Genomic DNA, 10,000 nt, shown 5'->3' with positions numbered 1-10,000 from the left:
GTGGCCCCCCCCCCCCCCCATGTCCTTTAATGACGTCATTCGACTCATTTTCGGTGGCGTCCCTCAGTCTAACTACTGCACTCGGGTTGTTTGTCTTCAAATTTGTTCAGCTTTTCTGCTCGTAATTTATGTTTTTTTGGGGGGAGATGTCACTTGTATTCTCATTTGCATATTTAGTTTTGTTATTCTTATCTCGGGAATTATTTATGTCGCTTTTATTGAATGTACGTGTTTGTATATTAAATAAAAGTGTGCTCTATTTTTGGATAAGCTGTTTATCTGTTTTATTTTATGTTTTTGGCTGGTTTGATATATACGGCTGCCACGTACTAATTCACGTCTATTTATAAACCTTAATACTTATCAGTCTCTAGAACTTGAAACGGAGGGAGAGTCCATGTTGAGAGTTTTCGAAAACTATGCATTTTTTTTTTTTATTTTCTTTAATTTGCTTTAGAAAAATCGGTCGGCTATACAAACTGCGAATTTATTATTGTATATTAAACTGGTTTTGTCGTACAGAATTTTTGTCTCATTGAAAATACAAATGTATGATAGAAAAGGGATACGGGAAAGAGGTAATTCATTAGCTGATATAAATATGCAACAAAAAGTAATGAAAATGCACTGAACTTTATAATTATATCAAATGATAACTAAAGAAATAAGCATTCATATCTTGCATCAAAATAATTACTGAAATTAATGAGAAAAAAAATCTGAAGTATTACAAGAAATAAAACTGCAGAATAAAAGACAGACATTATTCAAAAATTAATCATAGAAAGTCACAACAGAATACACACAAAATAAACAAAACATAAAATTAAGTGAAATTAAGTACCCCAAATTTCACACACACACAGAAAAACAAGAAAATAAATAAAATAAGATAAGATTCACTTACACCACAAACGAAAGTCATAACATTCATAAAAACAAACAATTAGAAAATATGAAAATTATACGGCGTGGAACCTTCAGATCATTAAGTCAATTAATTACAAAACCGCTTTTATTTGGATGACTGCATCAACAGCTCCCACAGCGGAAAGGAAGCCTGGCCTGGATTTATTTTTTTTATCTATCTCTGTCTCTCTCTCTGTCTTTCCATGTCTTTCTCTTTTTCTTTCTCTGTCTTTTCCTTTTTCTCTTTCTCTCTCTCTCTCTCTCTCTCTCTCTCTCTCTCTCTCTCTCTCTCTCTCTCTCTCTCTCTCTCTCTCTCTCTCTCTCTCTCTCTATCTCTCTCTTTCTCTCTCTCTCTCTCTCTTTCTCTCTTTCTCTCTTTTTCTCTCTCTTTCTCTTTCTCTGTCTCTTTCTCTCTCTCACTCTTCCCCCCCCCCTCTCTCTTTCTCTCTTTCTCTCTCTCTCTCTCTCTCTCTCTCTCTCTCTCTCTCTCTCTCTCTCTCTCTTCTCTCTCTCTCTCTCTCTTCTCTCTTCTCTCTTTCTCTCTCTTCTCTTTCTCTGTCTCTTTCTCTCTCTCACTCTTCCCCCCCCCCCTCTCTCTCTCTCTCTCTCTCTCTCTCTCTCTCTCTCTCTCTCTCTCTCTCTCTCTCTCTCTCTCTCTCTCTCTCTCTCTCTCTCTCTTTTATCTTTCTCTTTCTCTCTCTCACTCTCTCCCCCCCCCCCCCTCTCTCTCTTTCTCTCTCTCTCCTCCTCTCTCCATCCCTCCCTTTCCCATCCTCCCCCCTCTATCTCTCTTTCTCTTGTCGAAATATCCGGTGAACACGAGCGGGGGTCTCCTTATCGGGTAAACAAGCGACGGTCGTGATGCGCCGTGTCGTGGCGGTCGTTACGTCATGGCGGGCTAACTCTTGTTTTTCGTCGCTTCGCTTCCTAATTCTGAGGCGGCGGTGGCGGCGCGTTTTTTTAAGTTTTTCTTCTCCTTTTTCTTGTGTGTTTTGGGTTTGTTTGATTGTGTGTTTGATGGTGCATGTTTGTTGGAGGTTTTGGGGCGTGTGTGTGTGTGTGTGTGTGTGTGTGTGTGTGTGTGTGTGTGTGTGTGTGTGTGTGTGTGTGTGTGTTTAATTGTTGAGATTACTGGTTTCTTAGCGTATATGCTGTTATCAATATTATAATCATTTGTCTTATAGGTATTATTACTCCTCTGTTATCGATGCTTGCTGTTATTTTCGACGCGTATTTTTGCCATTATAAGTATCATCTTTTTCAATATCACTTATCTCATGTTATCGCTATCATTATTTTTCTAGTTTTTTTGTTTGTTTGTTTTTATTAATATTTCCACCACCATCACCTCTCTTAGTTTTTTTGTTAATATATATATATATATATATATATATATTTTTTTTTTTTTTTTTTTTATCGTCATCATCACCCTCCATCTTACTGATATGAATATGTCATCTCTACGTGTTTCTCTTCACCTCATCACTACCGGCAAATAGGGGCATAATTAGAAATATTCACTCATTAGAATAAAGGTTTAATTTTACTACCGATCTGATGCACATATGCACACACACACACACACACACACACACACACGCACACGCAAACGCACACGCACACGCACATGCGCACACACACACACACACACACACACACACACACACACACACACACACACACACACACACACACACACACACACACACACACGCACACACACGCACACTCACCCAAATGCTGCATTTAACTATACTCTGAATCCTATTGGCATAACTCTGCGAAACGAATCATAAATAGTCCACAAAATGCTTTATGACTGCGTTAAAGTTGGCTCATTATCAAAGCAGAAAAGAAAACACACGAAAGGCAAATAAAACGTAAAGAAAGGAGTTGAAAGAGAAAAGAAATAAGAAATATCATCAAAGACAAAAAAAAAAAAAAAAAAAAAAGACATAAAAAAACGCATAAAAGAGAAAAGGAAATAAAACACACGAAAATAAAGAAAGGAATTTAAAGAGAGAAGAAATAGAAAAAAAAAGAGTATATAACCCAGCTGTCTCTGTCTATCTATGAGAGAAAACGGGACTCATTTTACACTGTGTTTATTAATTCACATATCGCGTTCTTTTTCTTTTTCTTTTTTTTTTTATTAATCCCTCTTGACACTAAGCGTTGGTATGCGTTTTTTTTTTTCTTTTTATTTCTTCTTTTTTCAAATTTCACTGCGTCCATGAGGTCATTTGTTGAAAGTAGTCCGCGGTTAGAAGGAATTAGTACCAGCAATTATTCTCCGTGAAGATAATGATAGCCCGGAGATAAATAAACTCGCTGTTTAACAATTTCTTAATAGTTTCGGCGCTTTGGTAACCACACCTGTCGTAGGCTCATGGCTTTTGCACGACTACATTCTGTTCTCGACCTTATGTTGACCTCTCATTAAAGCCTATTATAGCTTGTTGAAGGTGAGAGAAGGACTGGAAAGTTGGTTTGTTCTTTTCTTTTCTTCAATTATCTTTCTAACATTCTTTTATCTTTCTTTCATCTCTATTCTTGTACTTCTCTTTCTTCTCTCCGCTTTCCTTCTTCCTTCTCTTATATTTCATATCTCCCCTTTCTCCTCCTCTTCTTCTTCTCCTTCTCCCTGCACCTCTATTCTCTTATTTCCCTTCTCTTTCTCTTATTCCCTTTCTCTTCTCCTTCTTCTTCCCTCTCCTTCTTCTCTCCCCTTTCTCTTCTCCTTCTTCTTCCCTCTTCTTCTTCTCTCCCCTTCCTCTCCTCCTTCTCCTTCCCATATCTTTCATCTATTCTCTTCATCTGTTCTACCCATGAAAAATAAAAAAATAACGTCTCTTAAACGTACCTCCATGATTTACGAGAAACAACAGTTCCCCCCCCCCCCCCCCACCCAGCGGCATTGGCTCTCACTCGGGTCCCATTACAGCCAAAAGGACTATCAAGGACTACCACGAAGAGGGAATACAGGACTCGAGATCGACATCGACTCCTTAAGCATCCTACGAGGATTTCTATGGCGGTGTACAAGGCGAAGGAACTTATCTTAAGACAGGTGTTCTTCTTCTTTTTATCTCGTCATTTCTCCCACTTTATTCTGATGTTTCAATATCGTTGTCACTATTTAAGAAGATTAAGCGCAGGACCCGAGATCGACTCCTTTAGGACTCCTCGGCGAAGGAACTCATCTCGAGGCAGATGTTCTCCTTGTCTTCCAATCTCTAGCGATTTATTTTGGTGTTTCAGTATCATTATCAATATCTACGAAGATTAAACACAGGACGCGAGATCTCTGAGGAATCCTATGGCGGTGTTTAACAAAGCGAAGGAACTTATCTCGACACATCTTTTTTTTTTTTTATTCGTTTCTTATCTCTCACGCTTTATTCTGGTGTTTCAATATCATTATCAATATCACGAAGGGTAAACGCAGGACTCGAGATCGACTCCCTGACTCCTAGGCGAAGGAACTCATCTCAAGACACATGTTCTTCCTTTGTCTCTTGTCTCTCGCACCCTATTCTCTTCTTCCGATGTTTCAATATCTCTTTCACTATCTACGAAGAGTAAACCCAGGACTCAGAATCAACTCCTTAAGGACTGTGAGGAATCCTTCGGCGGTGTTTGACAAGGCGAAAGAACCCATCTGAGACACATGTTCTTCGTTTTTCCCTCGTCTCTCGCGCCCCTTTCTGATGTTCAGCGTGGGCGGAATGGGCGTGAGGAGGTCATGCAGCAGATCTAGCGAGATTAGGCGCTGGGGGGAGGGGGGAGGGGGGCGGAGGATTCTATATCGCAGGACCCGATGATGGTTGTGTTTTTTGCTCTCGTGCGTCGCTGTGGGTTGGCTCCTCTTTTCTCTGTCTCTCTGTCTCTCTGTCTGGCTATTAGTCTATCAGATTATCTTTTTCAGGTAATTTCTCTTCCTCGCTTTCTGTATTACTCTGTCGCGCTCTTATAGTTTGTTTTTTCCCCTCTCTGATTCTGTCTCAGTCTTTAATTTTCTCTCTCCTTCTCTCTTTCTTTCTCTCCCTCTCCTTCCCTCTCCCTCTCCCTCCCTTTGATCATCCCCAACACCTAAAACCACGCATAAAGACCCCCCTCCCCCCCACCCCCCACTCGGACCACACAGAGCCAGCGACGCCCCCCCCCCCCCGACCTCCCGACCCCCTCGATTCCCCAGTGAACTCCCACCCCTCAGCGTCGAGACCAGGCAGTAATTACAAGGCCCTGGTATTGAACATTATTCTCACCTCGTAACCGGATAACCTCCGTTGCGTCACTGGAGCTTCTTTGTTTGCCCTGACCTCGGTGACCTTTGACCCGCCTCGAAGAGTGGAGAGTGGTGGGCGCGTATGACCTTGTTTTCAAAGACGGTGCGATTGTTGACTAGCTACTATGTAATTAGCAGATAATGGCATTAGTGGGGTCATTTGGAAGAGAGAGGGGAGATTGAGAGGGAGAGGGAGACGGGTAGGAGAAGAAGGAGAAGAAGAAGAAGAAGGAGAAGAAGGAGAAGAAGAAGAGAGAAAGAGAGAGAAAGAGAGAGAAAGAGAGAGAAGAAGAGAGAAAGAGAGAGAGAGAGAGAGAGGAGAGAAAGAGAGAGAAAAGAGAGAGAAAGAGAGAGAAAGAGAGAGAGAGAGAGAGAGAGAGAGAGAGAGAGAGTGAGAGTGAGAGTAGAGAGTGAGAGTGAGAGTGAGAGTGAGAGTGAGAGTGAGAGGAAGTGAGAGAGAGAGTGAGAGTGAGAGTGAGAGGAAGCGAAGAGAGAGAGAGAGAGAGAGAGAGAAAGAAAGAAAGGAAGAAAGAAAGAAAGAAAGAGAGAGAGAGTGAGAAAAAAAAAGAGAGAGAGAGAGAGAAGAATAAAGAGGCATAGAAACAAAGTCATAAGCGTTTAAGGTTATTTCATATAATTAAGGCCATCCATTCATCCGACCTTTGTGGCCGCTAGATGTTGTTGCAAGGTGCCTTCGCCAGACCCTCTTTTGCAACATTGCAGTCATGTTGACGCGCCATCGGCCTGACCTGTCTGCAATAGAGCAAGATGCTTTATCTTCTTCAAGTGCCCATCATCATCTTCACTTTGAACAGCTAAGGGAAACGGATGCTTAGGGATCCTCGCTCGGGGATGGTCGACGTTGTCACTGTTCCTAGATAGGATTGTCGCCCTTACGTCATGCCTCTGCTTTTACATAGCTCTCTTTTGCGCCGGCCGCTCCATGATAAACACTTGACTTCGTTTGAGGCGTAAATACTTCATTATTTTTTCTGTTTATGCCGATGTTTTACACCTTTGTAAGTAAGTTCTTTAGATTGTAATTAATGATCGTTTTAATGAGGTTGCCTACTTGCGTCGATTCTCTGAAGGGGATTTTGATAAACGGATGTTGTTTCTTGAGACCAAAAAAAAAAAAAAAAAAAAATGATTTGAAAATGTTTTAAAAGGCGATGTAAGAAAAATAAAGAGTAGAGGAAGAATGAAGAGGGATTGAAAGGAGAACAGGGGATAGAAGAAGAGCAAAGAAAATAAGAAATAATGTGTTGCAAGAGGGTGAATGAAGAGGTGAAAGAGAAATAGGGTTTGGAAAAAATAAAACGAACAGGAAACAAAGCGAAATGAAATATAATGAAGGGGACGAGAAGAAGAAGAAGAAGAAAAGGGAACGAGAGAAGAAAAGTCAACAGTGCAAGCTGCATCTGCAAAACACGACCCCCGAAGACAGACCGCTCAGACACTTCGTCTCGACACCTTTCCACTATATCATTCTCGTTATCTGTCTTGTTTTTTTTTTTCCTTTTTTATCCACTTCTGTCTCTTTACTTCTCCGAGTCTCCTTGGCCGACCTTGTTATTTTATATGAGGGTACTTTTTTTGTTATTATTATCATTCTCTAGTTGTTCTTATTGTCATTGTTGGTGTTTTTGTTGTTGCTACATTTTATTGACATCACCATCAGCAATATCATAATTACCGGCTTCCCCATTACCAATATGTTTTAACTATCAACATGATCATCGTCATCAGTATTATTATCGCTTTTTTTTATTATTATCCTCCTCCTCCTCCTCATCTAGTTAGTTTTGTGATGATCGTCTCGCAGCTACTCGCACGTGAGACAAACCGTGCTTGCGTCCGTGCTTGCGTTATCATTAAAGGATACAGACTTTTAAACTCAGTGCGATAGGAACGGTAGCCCTGTTTCGAAAGAAGAGATAATATTACACTAATAACAGAAGCACATAAGAACCAAATTGACCCGCTGGCATTCCGGAAACAAAAAAAAAATCCGAAAAAAAAACAAAAGAAACACGCCCGACGTAGCCAAATACCACAATAAGAGCTCAGCGTTAAGGAATGGTACCAAAGCGAAACAGCCGGGGGGTCGTCTTCTCTACATAGGCCGATAGCTGATTGGTGTCCAGCGGGGGAAAAAGCGAGTGGGCAGCGGTTCTGAGAGCTCGGGCAGCTGAGCCTCGCTTAAAGGGAACGGCAGCAGGTGGCTCTCCGCGGCTCAGGCTACAAGGGGGAGCTCCTTTGAAGCCGGAGGGGGGGGGGGGGGGGCGATGGAAGAGGCGGCGACCATCCCGGTATTTTTAGACGGTCCGATCGCCGCCTCGCTGCTGATGCTGCTGGTGAGGGCCCTCCGCGCCTCTGCTGTCTTCTATCTATTCTGTTCATCTCTCTTCTGTTTTTCTCTTGCTTCTGTTCTTCTCGTGTTTCTGTTCTTTTCCCTTTTTTGTTTTTCTCTCTTTTCTGTTTTTCTCGTGCCTTTGTTCCTTTCCCTTTTCTGTTCTTCTCTATTTTCTGTTCTTCTCGTGCTTCTGTTCTTCTCCCTCTTCTGTTCTTCTCCCTCATCTACTCTTCTCTCTCTTCTGTTCTCTTCTCGTGCTTCTGTTCTCTACTTATGCTACTATTCTTACTCTTGTGCTTCTGTTTCCTTATTCACTTTTCGTTTTTATTTTCCCAGATTCCCACCTCCTCCTTTCTCTTTCCTTTCACTCATATCTCTCTCTTTCACCGTCTTTCCCTCCCTTCTTGCGCCGTTCTTCTTTCCTTGATATTATCGATGGTATCTCTTATTCCCTTCTTCCCCTTCTCCTTTCTCTTACTCCTCCTCTTCTCAAAATACTCCTCGGTATGATAGTACACACCCTTGGTATCCCTGAAACCTTCGGTGTAAATTGTACCAAGACCCACTTTTTACACTTGAGCAGCCAGGTGACATTAATTTGCATATTATTCACACACTAATTGCATTCATTAACGACATTTAAGTTAAGTTATACGAAGTGCTGGCGAGCAGTATTTTCTACAACATTAGCGATCTTTCCTATGTGTATCCACAGTACGTAGGATAGATAGATAAATTACTGGGGAAATATTGTCGTAGGTTTTGAGATAGTTAAAGCCGGTGCAAGTCTTCACGAAAGGATAATGACGTACATATAAAGCCTTTTTTTATTTTCCTAAATATCGGGAGCAACACCTACATCCTGTTTATCCCGCTCATCTCCCTCATCCATCTCGAGTTTACTGAGATGCCAGGTGTCCATAGGCACTAGCACGACCTTGAGGGCGAGTGAAGCAAGGCATCGAGTGCCACTTCAATGCGTGGCTCTCCAAGTCGTGCCAAAGTAGACAGTAATTTTACAAACGCCTCGTTAACCTTGCGCGTGAGCGGGGGCGTGGGCGGGGGCGTGGGTGGGAGCGTGGGCGGGGGCATTCGTTCACACTTACACTTTCGCTTGTGTATCAGGAGGAAGAACAGGAAGGTCGGTATATTTCTTCACGGATGGAGGCACAATGGGCAATATTTTAGCGCATCATTTGGGTTGGGAAAGCACATACACACAAAGGGGCAGTCACGCGTACCTTTTATACACACTCACTAACACTCACACACTCTCACTCGCACACACACTCACAATAATGTTTATTCAAGAAGAATGACCCAAACAAACAAGCAAGAAAACAAACAAAATACAACGAGCAATTAAGAGAACAAAGAGAGAGAGAGAGAGAGAGAGAGAGAGAGAGAGAGAGAGAGAGAGAGAGAGAGAGAGAGAGAGAGAGAGAGAGAGAGAGAGAGAGAGAGAGAGAGAGAACAAGAACTAGAACGATCAAAAGAAAAGAAGACACAGAGAGAGAGAGAGAGGGAGAGAGAGATAGAGAGAGAGAGCGAGAGAGAGAGAGAGAGAGAGAGAGAGAGAGAGAGAGAACAAGAACTAGAACGATCAAAAGAAAAGAAGACAGAGAGAGAGAGAGAGAGAGAGAGAGAGAGAGAGAGAGAGAGAGAGAGAGAGAGAGAGAGAGAGAGAGAGAGACCGGAAACCGTGACGTCATTCGCGATGGGAGTTAAATCACTGGTCTGAGGAAGCGAGATGAAAGTGAAATGCGTCGTAATGCGGTACCGGGATGCCCATTAACCTGCTTCGGGCACTGAGGACGTCTGAATCCGCGGCCTCGCCCTCGCTGCCTTGCCTTGGCCTCGGGGGGGAAAGGGACGGGGGAGGAGGAGGAGGAGGAGGAGGAGGAGGAGGAGGAGGAGGAGGAGGAGGAGGAGGAGGAGGAGGAGGAGGAGGAGGGAGGAGGAGGAGGAGGAGGAGGAGGAGGAGGAGGAGGAGGGGGGGAGGAGGAGGAGGAGGAGGAGGAGGGGGGGGGGGGAGAGGTAAAAGTGGTGCGGGAGGAGAAGGGGAGGAGGAGGTGATGGTGGTGGTGGAAGAAGAGGAGAAGGAGAAAAGGGAGAAGGACCGAGAGGGAATAAGAGGAAGAGGAGGAGGAGCATTAGAAGGAGGTAATTGTGTGAGAAGGAGAGTAGGAGAGAGAAGGAAAAGAGGTGCGTAAGGAGAATAACAAGAAGAAGAAGAAGAACAAGGAGAAGAGGAAAAAGCTGAAAACTACGTAAAAAAAAGAAGAAAAACAAAACACTTCATAATTACCAACATCTTTGCCCTTAAAACCCCCTTTCCCCCCCACGTTCCCCTCCCCCCACCGTCCTCCCTCCCTCCTGAATCCAACAAGATGGACTCCACACACTCTGCCCTTTGTGTAAGTAAACAGAGTATCCAACGCGTTCCT

The 10,000-nt window shown here is 43.0% G+C and overlaps 1 protein-coding gene across 19 annotated transcripts in view; it reads left to right on the top strand.

The window, feature by feature from the left end:
* LOC125041486 (PDZ and LIM domain protein Zasp-like) overlaps window positions 1-10,000 on the top strand; it is a 135,710-nt gene that overhangs the window by 81,859 nt on the left and 43,851 nt on the right. The window lies entirely within an intron of this gene.

Source organism: Penaeus chinensis, chromosome 30 (assembly GCF_019202785.1).
Source record: "Penaeus chinensis breed Huanghai No. 1 chromosome 30, ASM1920278v2, whole genome shotgun sequence".
NCBI classification, from domain to species: domain Eukaryota; kingdom Metazoa; phylum Arthropoda; class Malacostraca; order Decapoda; family Penaeidae; genus Penaeus; species Penaeus chinensis.
The sequence above is the reverse complement of the archived record's forward strand: the minus strand, read 5'-3'. Positions and strand labels throughout refer to the sequence as shown.